Source organism: Danio rerio, chromosome 13, assembly GCF_049306965.1.
Source record: "Danio rerio strain Tuebingen ecotype United States chromosome 13, GRCz12tu, whole genome shotgun sequence".
Taxonomy (NCBI): Eukaryota; Metazoa; Chordata; class Actinopteri; order Cypriniformes; family Danionidae; genus Danio; species Danio rerio.
This window is the reverse complement of record NC_133188.1, coordinates 50,951,412-50,969,449: the sequence shown is the minus strand read 5'-3', so window position 1 is coordinate 50,969,449 and position 18,038 is coordinate 50,951,412. Positions and strand designations below refer to the sequence as shown.

General features: G+C 36.8%; 1 long non-coding RNA gene across 1 annotated transcript in view; it reads right to left on the bottom strand.

Moving 5' to 3' along the window:
* Positions 1-245: 245 nt before the first annotated feature.
* Positions 246-18,038, bottom strand: part of LOC137487444 (uncharacterized) — an 86,246-nt gene continuing 68,453 nt past the window's right edge. Inside the window, exon 2 of the long non-coding RNA XR_011006039.2 lies at positions 246-4,423. This is a non-coding gene — a long non-coding RNA (uncharacterized lncRNA). The remainder of the gene's footprint in view (positions 4,424-18,038) is intronic.

Here is an 18,038-nt window from a genome sequence, read left to right as displayed (position 1 = left end):
TAACCATTTTATGAGCCTCCCTATACAGTTTGATATGGTACTTGGACCCGGAGGCTGCTTTGCGTGACATCACACTTAACAAGCAGATGCTGTAATAATAAAACATCTTTGCCTAACGACATCAGAGATCTCAGAATCCTTTAATTCTGTTGAACCATTTTTTCACAACAATTTCAATTCATTCGTGAACATTTTGCAATTAGGAAATGAAAACAATGAAAGACAGTCAAGTTTAACCCTCAAAATGCATTCAAGTTGAGCTTTATTGCCATTGCGCTACATGTGTGGACATACAGTGGAACGAAATGTGGTGTCTCGCAGGACCACGGTGCTACATAAATAAACATAATCATGAATATGAACAACACTGGATGTAAGAGCTGTTATAAACCTATAACATACCCAAATAGCACTCTAACTATGCATATTCTATACATACTTAACTATAAACATAACCTAAGACATACTATACAAGTGCTTTTACATAAGACAGAACAATATTCTGCAAGATATTGTGCAAGACGCGTTTAGTGATGAAGATTTGTGGTACATTCACAAGAAAACATTGTTTTCCTCATTAAGTCCTTGTAAGATGGAGTGTAATTAAGGTGAGCGGTGCATGTGGAGAGTGTTTCTACAGGTGTTTTGTCAAGCCCACTCACTCAGACATACTTAATATTTGTTTCTTTATTTAACCAGATAAAAACCCATTGAGATCAAGACCTCATTTACAAGGGTGAGCTGGCCAAGAGGTCTGCAACACACGATTTATATAAAAAATAAAAATAAATAAAAAATAAAAATGTAATAATGTTAGTAATAAATATAAAATTGCTTTAATATAAAAATACAGTTCAGTTTTCCAGCTTAACCACATTTCAATATATTAAAAACACATACATTGAGAAATGGACTGTTGTTGTTTGTTAAAAAGGATAGAGCGAAACGATGTCATTGGGATGAGCTCAGATATCTTTAGTTCAGACTGAAGAGTATTCCAGGATGAGGGGGCGGCATGACTAAAGGCTCGCTTCCCTATTTCAGTTCGAACCCGGGGAACAGTCAAATGATAAGCTTCACTTGAGCGTAGGGCATACTGGCTTTTAGGGTGCTTTCACACCTGTGAATCGATTCAGTTGTTCCGAAACAGAGATTACAATTGTTACATTGTTGCTCTTTGCTCTTGGAGCGGTTCGCTTTCACACTGCAAAGTTTCTAATCGGACCAAAAGAGCTAAAACAAGTCACGTGCGAGTAAACTCTCCTTACATTGGTCAGAGTGTCAGGGTTTATTTTGCAGCGTCACGCTCAGCTGTCAGGAGAGGTGGTGGTTTGGTGGTGATTGACAGGGTGCGCGCGCGTGACGTGTCTGAGGAGAGATGCGGTGGGGAGGGGTGAGAAGGGTGCGCGACGATGCCTATTTGAGGACTGGGAGAGAGACGCGAGATTACCGGGAGATCATCACTCGTTTGCAGGCATCCGGAGACTCGCGAAACTTCCCACCCTACTCATAATTCTCTCTTCATATAGCCGTAAGCCTATTACATATCCATAAAACACTGCGAAATAACCGCGCTCGGATCGTTTGCTTTCTCACTGCAATTGAACCGCTCCAGGGTTCGTTTCAGTCGAGCCGAGACCACCTCATTCAAGCGATCTCGGAGCGATTACTTTGGCGCGGAACAGAGCGTGATTGCCCTGTTCACATATGCCAATCGAACCGCGCTAACTGGGCAAACGAGACACGTTCCGAAACAAAAGTGTAGGTGTGAAAGCACCCTTAGACTTATGGAGAAGGAATATAGGTATGAAGGCACCAGTCCCAGAAGAGCCTTGTAGACCAGAGTCATCCAATGGGTGTACCTTCTTACATTAATATTTATTGTTGCAAATCTGTATACTGTTTTAAAAGTTTGGACACAAATGATTTTTATTTCATAAAACATGTTTGTTTAGCTATGTTTTATCTCATCAGCAATTTTCCATTAATGAGTGAATGTGGAAATTTAGTATTACTACATTATTTAAGCATGCTATTTCTGCATTTACTCAGATTTATTAATAAAATAAAATCTTTTCCAAGTAAAATTCCATATAAAGCATGGCAAAAATATGTATCTTTATTTAAATTCCCAAAAAATGTATTGAATATCACAACATTTTAGTTATAACTAGGGCCAGACAGAATCTGCAGAACTTTTTTTTTTGCTATTTCTTAGGAGAATTTGGCAAAAATAATAATAATAATCTGCAGATCATCATATGCAGAATGATTTTGGCAGTATCATAACTAAACACTTAATATATGAAATAAAAATAATAATACATTTTTAACTTTATTTAATATTTTCAATGTGGATTCAATTAGATCCACTTATTTTAAAAAAAACAGAGCAAGTCTCTGATATAACATATCTACTAAAAGACAGAACATATTACTTAACAAACTATATTGTAAATAAATCATATAAACACTTTCATAATAGTCACTATTATTAGTTAATTTTAAAATTAATTAAATATAAATTTACACACATTTACACAAGTAAACAAATAGACTCAATGAAGAGCTAAAAATCTGTGGAAATCTGCAGATTCCTTGTGGATCTAATTATAACATTACTCTTAGTGCTATTCAAACAAACTAAACGTATTTAACAACAACGTATTTAGTAACAATATCGATGCTGTAAAAGGTCCCTTATGAAACTGAAAATAGTCTTGTCAATCTTTAATCAGAAGATTTTAGTGGCTAAACAACACTTCTGTGAAGATTTAACTCATTTGTGACAACAACATCTAATGTTACATCAGCTTTGCGTGAAGCTAAAACAGTTAAAACAGAACATTACCTGTCTAATGCCTAGTTCAGACTGCGTGATTTTAACCCCGATTTTGGCTCGCCGACAAGTTTTGAGAAATCGCTGACAAATGCCTGAAATCACAGGCAAATCGCTGCTCGTGCACGTGAGTGACAATCACACAGTATGAACGATCAAAGACGCGATCTGAGAGAATCGCCGATGAGTCGCCGATGCCTGCGAGATATTTGGCGTGCTGAATATCTGGAGCTGTCGGCGATTCAAATCATGCTGTGTGAATTGAGTTTTGACTGAAAATAACATCGGCGATCGCCTACAGCCAATGAGAGAGCAGCTTTCACTTGTGTGTGCGTGTGTGTGTGCGTGTGTGTGTGTGTATAACTGCTGCAGGTCAGCGGGAGGCTGGGGAGAAGTAAAAAGCGCTCTTTTTCGGTTTATTTGGACCCACGAAATGGAGGAAAAACTAGTGGAGGTTTGACAGGACTCAGGAGCAACCGTGTCTGTTTGACGTTTCATACAGAAAGAAATTAGTTTATTATCAACGTTGAGGAGAAATGGCTCATTCCCTTTAAACCCAGGTGAGCAAACATGTACATGTTCTACCCCATTAAAGGCTTCATTCTCATTATGTAGTTAATAACAAAAGATATACTACATGTTTTTGGCTGTGTGACGTAGTTTGGACGAAGTTGTCTGCGATTCTTCCTATAGTGAAGTCATGCAATGTGAATGTCCCTGTCACCGAACCATCTTGCAGTGTAAACAAAGCAGCGACGAAACGCTAGCCCAGATAGTCAAGCAGTGTGAAAACATCTGTGACACGACTAGTTTGAAAATCATGCAGTCTGAACTCGGCATAAGAGAAATCCTTCAGGCATTGTGTCATCCTGTCTCCAACGTGCAAAGGTAACTCCAATATTGATTCAGGTTTTTAAAAAGTTTTGATTCAGCAGGTTTTTACCGATCGCGCTCTCTCTCTCCCTCTCTCGTTAACGCGGCGGTCGGCAAGCTGCGTACAAAAGGCTGCGCAGTTGTTTAAATCTGCATTTGCTGACAGACAGATTGGGCTACTTATCAGAATTATGAGAGATGTCGGTCCGACTCTATTTAATTGGATGAACATTTTTTAGTTTTACACCTTACCCTAAATTTAAAAATACATATAAACACATTTAGATCATTAACTTTAATCATTACTATTAGAATGTGAAGAGACTCTCAACCAGCACAACAAAAAAAGCTTCTGAAGACCATCACCTACTGCACCTTTAAGTCATTTTGTTAGATCACTTCCAGTTTTGGCTTTGGCACTGACTAATGTAATGCATATTCACAAATATATGAATTAATAGCATGCTATAGAAAGTGTTCATTTTACAGAGAGGTCTGTAAGGGGTGTACTCATTTATGCTGGACACTTTAAAGACACACAAATACACAATTCACCCGTGTGCACTTGGCAAACATCCCGTCAGAAGTGTGTGAGTGTGTTCAACTGTTCAGATCAGTGTCCAGTGATGAGCTGTAAATATGAGCGTCTGACCTGAAGATCTGCGTTTTGTCTGATGATCTGCTGCTGCTGTGTCTGCACCTCACTGAGACCTGCACACAAACACACACACACACACACACTTTAGTTGACGTCCAGAGTCAGCAGTTAATAGCAGAGCTGAGGTTTCAGAGCCTGAGGCAGAGTCTCCGCTGACCCAAACCTGCTTTTCCAGCCTGTTTCTCAGCGCAGTGCCAGAGGAGACACGTTAATCCTAACGCACACTTCATTGCACACACACACACACACTTTGAGCAAAAACAAATCCTGGTTGCTTTTAATTATGAGTCATCAGAATTTAAATTACACTGAACAGCTCGAGTAGCTTAAAGATTTGAGTTAGAAATGTGGCTGACTTAGTTTATAAGTTACAGTTCACATACAAACACATGTAAGTTGTGTGTCGTATTATTTTTTGCAGTACACACACACACATGGCAGTGCAGTGGCGCAGTGGGTAGGGCTGTCGCCTCACAGCAAGAAGGTTACTGGTTCGAGCCCCGGCTGCGTCAGTTGGCATTTCTGTGGAGTTTGCATGTTCTCCCCGTGTTGGCGTGGGTCAAACACATGCGCTGCAGATGAATTGAATTAACTAAATTGTCCATTGTGTGTGTGTGTGTGTGAGAGAGAGAGAGAGAGAATGAGTGTGTATGAGTGTTTCCCAGTACTGGGTTGCAGTTGGAAGGGCATCTGCTGTGTGAAACATATGTTGGATAAGTTGGCGGTTCATTCCGCTGTGGCGACCCCAGATTTATAAAGGGATTAAGCCAAAAAGAAAATGAATGAATGAATGAACACACACACACACACACACACAGGTATACATACATATATACACACAAAAACAGAGACATACACACAGAGACAAACGGTCTCACACATGCATACTACACACAAAAAACACACATAAACACTCACCTAAACACACACACACACACACACAGGTATACATACATATATACACACAAAAACAGAGACATACACACAGAGACAAACGGTCTCACACATGCATACTACACACAAAAAACACACATAAACACTCACCTAAACACACATAAACATACACATCATGCACCAGCAGTCACACATAATCTCACATACATACACACTACAGACAAAAAACACACACTCACAAGCATGAATAAACACAAGCACAGAGACACATGCTCACACACACATACACACAAAGAGACACACGGTCTAACACACTACACACACATTCATTTTCATCCATTCATTTTCCTTCGGCTAAGCCCCTTTATTTATCAGGGGACACCACAGTGGAACGAACTGCCAACTATTCCAGCATATGTTTTACACAGCGGATGGCCTTTCAGTAGCAACCCATTACTGGGAAACACTCATACACACTTATTCACACACACATGGCCAATTTAGTTCATCAATTCCCCTATAGCGCATGTGTTTGGACTGTGGGGGAAACCAGAGCACACGCCAACACAGGAAGAACATGCAAACTCCACACAGAACATGCCAACTGACCCAGCCAGGACTCAAGCCAGAGACGTTCTTGCTGTCAGGTGATTGTGCTACCCACTGTGCCACTGTGACACCCTCACGTTTATTTTATTTGACAAAAAATAAGAGAATACACTTAATTCATCAAGGATTAACATAATGAATTTTTAAAAACAAAAACACATTCAGCTTAGTCTATTTCAGAGGTAGCCACAGTGGAATGAACCGCCAAATATTCCAGCATATGATTTATGCAGCGGATGCCCTTCCAGGCACCCAGTATTGTAAAACACCCATACACTCTCATTCACACACATACACTACGGCCAATTTAGTATATTTAATTCACCTATAGCGCATGGCTGCGTCCGAAACCGCATACTTCCATACTATATAGTACGCCAAAATCAGTATGCGAGCCGAGTAGTATGTCCGAATTCACAGAATTCGAAAATCAGTATGCGAGAAGTACCCGGATGACTTACTACTTCCGGCGAGATTCCGGAGTGCACATCCCATGCATGCTGCGCTATCCCATGATGCCCCGCGAGAGAATTCATGAATGGAAGTAAAGCGACGCAACTGACGTAGGTAGGTCACGTGACCATGACAAAATGGCGGATGTAGTACGTCCGAATTCCATTCATACTTTTCACATTCATACTGTATAGAACATACTTTTCTAACGGCCAAGTAGTACGTTTATATTCAAATGCAGTACCTACTGAGTAGTAGGCGGTTTCGGACGCAGCCCATGTGTTTGGACTGTGGGGGAAACCGAAGCACCCGTGCCAACATGGGGAGAACATCCACACAGAAAAGCCAACTGACCCAGCCGGGACTCAAACCAGCGACCTTATTGCAGTAAGGCGACAGTGCTAACCACTGAGCCCACACTGTGACACTAAATTATTGAAATAAACACAAAATACAATCACATTAAAACATACAATAACATCCACCAACATACTATTCTGCATAAGAGCCAGCTTTTAGATTTTAGACTCAAACTAACCACATTAGTAATACTTTTAATATCAAGTATTTGATGTATTTGGGTTTGCAGCACAACATATGTGAGAAGGGTTGCCACCCAGAGCTACAGAAACGCTTGATCTGTTAGACTCTTAAAGGTCAAAGGAACCCACACTATTTTCACACGCATTTGCACATATACTTCAGCCTTATATTACAAGCAATCTAAATATGACATTAAATAACACCACCGGACATCTTTAATGACAACAATTTACTTAAAAACATGAATAGAGCTTTGATGACAATCCTGTTAACCACAGCACACACACACAGACTGTATATATATAGTGTATGTGTGTGAGTCTGTGTATATATATTATTATTAAGCCACTTTGTGTGTATGTGTATGTGTGTACGTGTTTTTGTGACGTATCAGGACACAAATCTGTATAATGACATGGGTATGACACAGGTATTACAAAAAGGAGGTGAAATATGAGGACATTGGGGACGTCCTCGTTTCTCAAAATGCTTATAAATCCTATAGAATGAGTTTAATCAGAGTAAAGCTGCACACAGTCTCCTGTGATAGTTGGGTTTAGGGGTAGGGTGGGGTGAGGGCAATACAATTTATGGTTTGGACAGTATAAAATGAATGGAAACCTATGTAATGTCCCCACTTTTTACAAAAACAAACGTGTGTGTGTGTGTGTTTGTTTGTGTGTGTGCGTACATTCATTTTCTTTTCGGCTTAGTCCCTTTGTTAATCCGGGGTCGCCACAGGACATGTTTTACGCAGCAGATGCCCTTCCAGCTGCAACCCATCACTGGGAAACATCCATTCACAATCACACACACTACGTTCAGTTTTAGCATACCCAATTCACCTATAACACCGGAGAACCCGGAGGAAACCCACACGAACATGGGAAGAACATGCGAACTCCACACAGAAATGCCAACTGACCCAGCCGAGGCTCAAACCAGTGATTGTGCTACCTATTGTGCCACCGTGTCACTGATATATATATATATATATATATATATATATGAGCAATAGTACACTCGTAGAATGCCTTAGCATCCCACCAGTGGTGATATACAGCCATATCGCACTGCTACTCATGTAATATTGTGTTTATACAACAGTTCAACGGCACATTCGTGTATATAAATATGAAAATCAAACACGAGCTGTCTAAAAACCCCTTTTTAATTAGGAACTACTTTCTTCTGCCATTCATCCACATCTGCAGCTGACGTCAGAACAGCAGAACCCATTACTAATTCAACAACGTCACTTTAGAGCTGGTGTTTAATAGACTCTCTCTAGCGGAATGTCTATAGTGATGACAAAACAGCTGGTTTTTTGCTCACATTTTAAGACTATAAGGCTGAACGTCACATGAATTGCCATCAGTCTACAGAGGTATCTTCTTACAGTGTTACAGTCTACAGTGTTTCTCTGTTGCAATCGGGAAATCACAATAAGTAACCTCGAAAAAAGCAACACAATCACTACCAGACTGCTGTTGTGTTTGCGATAAGGAAAAACGCTAAACACATGCGGACTTAGCTTCTTTCGTTCTGCCAACACAACACACATTCCTGATATGCGAGCAAATCTGTAAAAATACAGCACTACAATATACAAAAGAGAGATCGACTTAGGGCCTACTCACACTGTGCTATCCGTACCGTGCCCAGGCCTGTTTCCCAGATCGTTTGAGAAGTGTGAGTGCGCTGAATCGGGCTCAGGCACGGTTCACTTGGCCGGCCCTGGCCTAGTTGGAAGATGTGGGCCTGAGCGCGGTTCACTTGGGCTTTGGCGCGGTACGTTTGTAGTGTGAGTGCAAAACGCGCCTAAGCCCGAAACTTAAAGCGAGACGTGACTTTTAAGGGTCTGTTTCATATGGATTTATTAATCATTCTTACTGTTCAGTGAACGCAAACTGCCCTAGATTATTAAAGACGCAAACCCCTCACTGCACGTCAGCTGCACCTTCAGCAGACCTCCTCATTCCTGCAGCACGAGGACTTTATGATTGTTTATGAGCGCCAAAAGGGGCGGATCTGTTCGGTGAAATATCTGACTGAGTGTCACCACATGCCTAAGGACTGTTTGGCGAAATATTTGACTGCATGTCACTGCATATCAAACGACTGAAACGATATAACTAGAGAAATCTCCACTGTGCTGCTGAGCGAGAGCGCTCACTGAACAGCGCAGCATCGATGACGTAAGCGTGCCCAGGCCCAATTATAGTGTGAGTGCGGGCCGTCGGGGGGAGACGGAAGGGGGGACAAGCGTGCTTTGACCCGGTTCGAGGCAACTGTACACACACAACAGTGCGAGTACGGCCTTAGAATATCACGTACCAGCATACCTGCTAACATGTCTCTGAAAATGCGGGGGGATGAGGTAGTTTGGGGGTGAGGTCTCTGAATAGCACTGTTGAGAACCGAGATAGGATGCAGCGGGTTTTGAGCGGCTGCTGCGATCAGGAACTGTACTAAAGTTGGCGACCCGGTGGTGTTTACAGACTGTACCAAGGGGGGGGGGGGATTACGAGAGTTTTCTGGAAGAAATAAAAAAACAGGATGGTTGCGGGTGATTGGTCAGAAATACGGGATACTCCCAGGAAAAACGGGAGTGTTGGCAGGTGTGCTTACCAGTTTAATAATGATTTGATCAGCTGTAGTTAGAAATCAGACTGCTATATCTTTTAAGCGTAAGGGCTTATTAAGCGGTTCTGTTGCCATCTTGTGGATAAACACGTCAACCGTCTTCGGTCTACGATATGGCAGGCTAATGGCCGCCGACGAGCTTTCTTAGAAATTGTACAAATTTTAAAACAGGCACTATTCTTACAAATAAACTGCATATTTGCAATCTAAACAACTACACTCTCTACTAAAAAGCCTATACATACAGGGGACAATCAGACTGAAACACATGGTTTTAGACCCCAGTAATTCATTAGTATGATGCTGGGCCTCCTTTTGCAGCCAAATAAAGCATCAAATGGTCTTGAGAATGACAGATACAAGTCTTCCTCAGTGGCCAAAAGGATTCTGAGCCAAACTTCTTGTAAAATAGTGGCCTGGTTATTAAGTGATGCTGGTGGAGGAAAAGGTTTCCTTAGAATATCACGTACCAGCATACCTGCTAACATGTCTCTGAAAATGCGGGGGGGATGAGGTAGTTTGGGGGTGAGGTCTCTGAATAGCACTGTTGAGAACCGAGATAGGATGCAGCAGGTTTTGAGCGGCTGCTGCGATCAGGAACTGTACTAAAGTTGGCGACCCGGTGGTGTTTACAGACTGTACCAAGGGGGGGGGGGATTACGAGAGTTTTCTGGAAGAAATAAAAAAACAGGATGGTTGCGGGTGATTGGTCAGAAATACGGGATACTCCCAGGAAAAACGGGAGTGTTGGCAGGTGTGCTTACCAGTTTAATAATGATTTGATCAGCTGTAGTTAGAAATCAGACTGCTATATCTTTTAAGCGTAAGGGCTTATTAAGCGGTTCTGTTGCCATCTTGTGGATAAACACGTCAACCGTCTTCGGTCTACGATATGGCAGATAATGGCCACCGACGAGCTTTCTTAGAAATTGTACAAATTTTAAAACAGGCACTATTCTTACAAATAAACTGCATATTTGCAATCTAAACAACTACACTCTCTACTAAAAAGCCTATACATACAGGGGACAATCAGACTGAAACACATGGTTTTAGACCCCAGTAATTCATTAGTATGATGCTGGGCCTCCTTTTGCAGCCAAATAAAGCATCAAATGGTCTTGAGAATGACAGATACAAGTCTTCCTCAGTGGCCAAAAGGATTCTGAGCCAAACTTCTTGTAAAATAGTGGCCTGGTTATTAAGTGATGCTGGTGGAGGAAAAGGTTTCCTTAGAATATCACGTACCAGCATACCTGCTAACATGTCTCTGAAAATGCGGGGGGGATGAGGTAGTTTGGGGGTGAGGTCTCTGAATAGCACTGTTGAGAACCGAGATAGGATGCAGCAGGTTTTGAGCGGCTGCTGCGATCAGGAACTGTACTAAAGTTGGCGACCCGGTGGTGTTTACAGACTGTACCAAGGGGGGGGGGGATTACGAGAGTTTTCTGGAAGAAATAAAAAAACAGGATGGTTGCGGGTGATTGGTCAGAAATACGGGATACTCCCAGGAAAAACGGGAGTGTTGGCAGGTGTGCTTACCAGTTTAATAATGATTTGATCAGCTGTAGTTAGAAATCAGACTGCTATATCTTTTAAGCGTAAGGGCTTATTAAGCGGTTCTGTTGCCATCTTGTGGATAAACACGTCAACCGTCTTCGGTCTACGATATGGCAGATAATGGCCACCGACGAGCTTTCTTAGAAATTGTACAAATTTTAAAACAGGCACTATTCTTACAAATAAACTGCATATTTGCAATCTAAACAACTACACTCTCTACTAAAAAGCCAATACATACAGGGGACAATCAGACTGAAACACATGGTTTTAGACCACAGTAATTCATAAGTATGATGCTGGGCCTCCTTTTGTAGCCAAATAAAACATCAAATGGTCTTGGGAATGACAGATACAAGTGGCCAAAAGGATTCTGAGCCAAACTTCTTGTAAAATAGTGGCCTGGTTATTAAGTGATGCTGGTGGAGGAAAAGGTTTCCTGACTCGCTTCTCCAAAACACCCCTAAAGTGCTCAATAATTTCTGTTGACTGTGCAGGCCACGGGAGATGTTCAACTTCACTTTCATGTTCATCAAACCACTCTGTTACCAGTCTTGCAGTGTGAATTAATGCATTATCATACTGATACATGGCACTGCCTTCAAGATACAATGTTTGACCCATTGGGTGCACATGGTCCTCCAGAATGGTTCGGTAGTCCTTGGCAGTGACGCACCCATCTAGCACAAGTATTAGGCCTAGGGAATTCCATGATATTTCAGCCCAAACCATCCCTGATCCACCTCCATGCTTCACTTTGGGCTTCAACAGTCTGGGTGGTACATTTCTTTAGGGCTTCTCCACACCGTAACTCTGTCAGATGTGGGAAAGACAGTGAAGGTGGACTCATCAGAGGACAATACTTGTTTTATGTTGTTCACAGCCCAAGCTTTTTGCTGATGGCACCATTGAAACCAACATTTTCTCTACCATCTCTAAACACTAAAGTCGATCGGTTTTAAATGAACTACATATTCGCAATATTTAAACGCCTAACTTCATACCTAAAAGAAAATCTTACAATACATTAAATATTTATACATTTAAATACCAGTCAAGATGTTAAAAAATCTCTACTAAAATACTAAAGGCGATAGTCTTTAAACAAACTTCATATTTGCAATCTAAACAACTACATCCTCGCTTAAAATATACATTAATACATTAAATATTTAAGCATTTAAAAGCCCTTTGAATTGTTCAAACTCTACTAAAGCTCTAAAGGCGATCCGCTTTCGATTGTTAAACACATTTTCTTTGCAGCATGGAAACTGAAGTCTACTTCTGTCTTAGTTGCAGCTGAATTATGTAGGATTTTTGTGGTCTGAATACATTTGCATCTAGCAGCTGAATACAAATCACATCACGCTTTTAATCGAGGTGCAAAAACAAACAGATTGCGGTAAACGCCATTTAACGGGAAAGCAGCGGTGCCACCTGTGCTAGAAAATAATGTCAAAAACAAATAGAAATGGAGCCACACACACACACGCAAACACACACACACACACACACGCACACACGCAAACACACACACACATTTAGATTTGCATTGTGCAACCAAACCACATGGTCTTCTGATAATCCCCTCATTGATAACAGTTTTTTGAGAAACTTTTAAAAGAACAAACAATAAAAAAATACATTTATTATATATTACATTAAATTAACTATATAATACATTCACTGATTTATTTATTACGGTATTTAATTGATCTTTGTATTCTACTTTGTAACTACAGTTGTTCATTCTTAGTTTATGTTAACTGATTGCACTTTAACTAATGGTAAATTTGGATTTTGATGCTGTAAAATGGTGTTAAAATGTAAAATGATAAGTTAGTAAATGATTAACTGTGGTTTATAAAATGCTGCACAGGTATTGTCCATTATTAGTTTGTGTTAACAAATACATCAACTTTTTGCAATGTGTTGTCAACTATTTCTAATGAAAAGTAGCTAAAGCCTGCCAAAGCCCGTCATGTCTCGAACTGCCCCAAATCCACATGCAGAGGTGTGAATGCAAAAGTCTGGTATCATCTGGTATCATTTTAGAGAAAAGTGACTAATGCATCCTTGCTGTATAAAAGTCTTAATTAAAAAAAAACAAAATGACACTTATATTTAATAAATCCTGTTTAATTGTGCCAATGACATCAAGAATTAAGCAAACATACATAACAAAACTGATATTCTTGACCATGCAAGATTGCATTTATTTGATTTAAAGTACAGTAAATATACAGGAAAATTGTGAAAGGCTATTAAAATTGAAAGTAACTACTTTGTGCTTAATCTTATACATACATAAATAAATAAATAAATAAATAAATAAAAAAAAAAAATATATATATATATATATGTGTGTGTGTGTGTGTGTATATATATATATATATATATATATATTAATCAAATGCAATCAAAATATACAAATGTTTTGATGTTGATTGGTTGTTATAACTCATATTTTATTCGAACCACACTGTAAATACATCGGTAAATGATCAGTATGCTTTAATATTGCATTATTGGATCATTGATTTTTGTTCCAACAACTTTTGATGCTAAAAAGATTGAAAAAAAAAGTGATTTTATTGTCATTTCTAATAGTTTAAAGTGATATATCGTCTGTATTGGTGTAGTAAATTACTGTACAAAACTTTGTTAATAAACTGCCAGCACTTTTATTCTGAGACTTAATTATCTAAATATTATTTAAAATACACAATATATTAGCTCAAATGAAAATGTTAATAAAAGTAACCGCAGAGTTCAATTTTGATGAAAAAATGTGAAATATAAAAAGCAAATATTGTAATATTATATAAGAAAAAGTATTTAATATTATATCAAAATAATTTATTTCACATCTCTTAATACAAAAAAAACACACTCAATGAATCTTGTTTAAACAAAAAGTGTAGGTAATAAATGTATTTTTTGTTTAAAATAGAAAAAAATAAATAACTATATATATAAAAAATGAAATATAAAAAAGTGGATATTATAAATCAAATACATTTCTTTTATTTTTAAATTAATGCATTATTTATTTAATATTGACACTAAAGTTTTGCCTATAATAAGCAATGCATGTCACACAAACAGAAAAAATGTCAAATATATCTAAAAAAAAAAATAAAACAGTGCATTTTCCTTTAATAATTGTCATACTGGTATGCTTTCTCTGATTTAAGAGGACAAAAACAGATTTATTGTGCAGGAACACACTGGAGAGGAATAAAGACAAACATCAGTCTTTGCCGAGTCTTCATAATATGACGAGCGTCGCCAGTGTGTTTTGCATGCTGACATAAGCACATGCGCCTTTATCACATCTACGGTATGACGAATAAATGAGATGCAATTTAAAAACAACTATGATTAGTAAGAATCCCCAGTGTGAGCAATGGAAGGACACCCGTAGGAGGACGAGTAATTTCATCAAGCACAAAGTTCCTATTAGCAGTCAAAATGAGTGTGTGCTTGCATATGCGTGTATTATAGGAAACAGTGTAAAAAAAACAACAACACACATTCAGTTTAAATTATATTAGGGCAAAATCATGACAAACATGTTTTTTTTATATTACTTTAACTTGATTTAATAAGTTAAATCACCTTTTAACTAATATTTTAGGTTAGACAAAGTATAATTATTAGTTTTAGTCAGTGTGATTGATCCAAGTTGAGATGACTAGAACAGTAATTTGATTAAAATACCAAAATTTAGCGTAGCAAGATTTACTTTAACAGTGTGTGAATCAATAATTAGTCATGCTAAACAAAATAACTGCACAATATATTATTATACATGATATGAAACCTCAATCATAATGGTATGAGATACTTTGCTGTATTGCAGTATATAAAGTAACACATAAACAACACAAAAATAAATTATTAGTGATTGATTAAATAAATGAACTAATATTAATATGAGAGAATGTTTAATATCCAAAAATAAATTAATATATAAATAATTGTACCCATACACTCCTGTGCTCTATTAAATAAATAAATATCCATCCAATCAGTGTCATTACGCAGTCAAATATAGTCACAATATATAATTATCAATATGTAGTCACAATACATCATTATCAGTATCATTATGCAGTCAAATATGCAAAAGTTAATAATAACAATAATAATAATAATAATAATAATAATAATAATAATAATAATAGATTAAATATATTAACTAATATTAATGAGGATGGTCAATATCAAAAATCAAAAAATAATAATTGTACCCATACACTCCTGTGCTATATAAAACATAAATAAATAAATAAATAAATAAATAAATAAATAAATAAATAAATAAATAAATAAATATCAAATCAGTTTCATTACGCAGCCAAATATAGCCACAATATATCATTAATGATTTGCAGTCCCAATACATCATTATTAGTATCATTATGCAGTCAAAATATACAAAAGTTAATAATAATAATAATAATAATAATAATAGTGACTGATTAAATAAATTAACTAATATTAATATGAGAGGATGTTCAATATCAAAAATTTAAAAATATTAAATGTACCCAAACACTCCTGTGCTATATAAAACATAAATAAATAAATAAATAAATAAATATCAAATCAGTATCATTACGCAGTCAAATATAGTCACAATATATCATTATCAGTATCTTTACGCAGTCAAAATATACGAAAGTTCTGGAGTTGGTTGGGTGTTATGACTCATATTTTACTTAAGCCACACTGTAAATACATCCGTAAATGATCAGTTTTCAGTATTTTGTGATTAATATTTTTTTCATATTTTCATATCATATTCATATTTTATTCATGTTTGTTTGTATGCTTTTATATTGCATTATTGGACTTTTGATCTTTGTTCTAAGAACTTTTGGTGCTAAAAAGATTGAAAAGGTGACTTTTATTGTCATTTCTAATAGTTTAAAGTGATATATCATCTGTATTGGTGTAGTCAATTACTGTACAAAACTTTGTTAATAAACTGCCAGCACTTTTCCAGTTATTCTGAGACTTAATTGTCTATATATTATTTCATATACACAAAATATTGTCTCAAACAACAAAAAATGTCAATAAAAGTAACCGCAGAGTTCAATTTTCAACATTAAAATTCAACAGAGCAGAGATAAGTCACATAATGCAAACCATAACTATAAATAAAAGCAAAAAGAAACCTGTGAATCACAAAATAACACAAAACTGATATTTTTGACCATGCAAAGCTGCATTCATTTCATTTAAAGTACAGTAAATATACAGTCAAATTGTGAAAGGCTATTAAAATTGAAAGTAACTACTTTGTGTTTGATTGTATATATAAAACCTAATTTATTCTTGAATTTTTAGCATGATATATTTATCAATCAGATGTAAACCAAATATACAAAAGTTTTGGTTTTGCTTGGATGTTAAAACTCATATTTTACTTAAACCACACTGTAAATACATCCCTAAACGATCAGTTTTCAGTATTTTGTGATTCATATGTTTGTTTGTATTCTTTAATATTGCATTATTGGATCATTGATCTTTGTTCCAACAACTTTTGGTGCTAAAAAGATTGAAAAAGTGACTTTTATTGTCATTTCTAATAGTTTAAAGTGATATATCGTCTGTATTGGTGTAGTAAATTACTGTACAAAACTTTGTTAATAAACTGCGCACACTTTTAAAGTTATTCTGAGACTTAATTGTCTATATGTTATTTCATATACACAATATATTATCTCAAATGACTGAAATGTCAATAAAAGTAACCGCAGAGTTCAATTTAAACATCAAAATTAGACAGAGCAGGGATAAAAGTCCCATAATGCAAATCATAAGCATAAATAAAAGCAAAAAGAAGCCTGTGAAGCACTAAACAACACAAAACTGATATTTTTGACCATGCTAAGCTGCATTCATTTAATTTAAAGCACAGTAAATATACAGTCAAATTGTGAAAGGCTATTAAAATTGAAAGTAACTACTTTGTGTTCGATTATATATATAATACCCAAGTTATTCTTGAATTTTCAGCATGATATATTTATCAATCAGATGTAAACCAAATAAACAAAAGTTTTGGAGTTGGTTGGATGTTAAAACTCATGTTTTACTTAAACCACACTGTAAATACATCCCTAAACGATCAGTTTTCAGTATTTTGTGATTCATATGTTTGTTTGTATGCTTTAATATTGCATTATTTGATTATTGATCTTTGTTCCAACAACTTTTGATGCTAAAAAGATTGAAAAAGTGACTTTTATTGTCATTTCTAATAGTTTAAAGTGATATATCATCTGTATTGGTGTAGTAAATTACTGTACAAAACTTTGTTAATAAACTGCCAGCACTTTTCCAGTTATTCTGAAACTTAATTGTCTATAAATTATTTCATATACACAATATATTATCTCAAATGACTGAAATGTCAATAAAAGTAACCGCAGAGTTTAATTTAAACATCAAAATTAGACAGAGCAGGGATAAAAGTCCCATAATGCAAATCATAAGCATAAATAAAAGCAAAAAGAAGCCAGTGAAGCACTAAACAACACAAAACTGATATTCTTGACCATGCAAGGCTGCATTTATTCAATATTCGATCAGTAAATATACAGTAAAATTGTGAAATGCTATTAAAATTGAAAGCAACCATTTTGTGTTTGATTATACATACATAAAAGTCAATTTACTTCTGGATATTCAACATGATTCTTTAGAAAGTGCTGCTGATTAAAGCTGAGATAATGAAAGTTACCATATTACGATACACACACACACACACACACACACTTTTTATCCAGGACACGACGCAGCGAGACAAAAATACAAGCTTACACTAAATCTTAGAGTTGAATTAGTGCAGTATCTGAATTAACTCACCACAAACACTACAGGAGTTAGTCAGACACTAGGAAACACAATACGCGGTTTCTCATCGCCTTCTCGCCAATAATT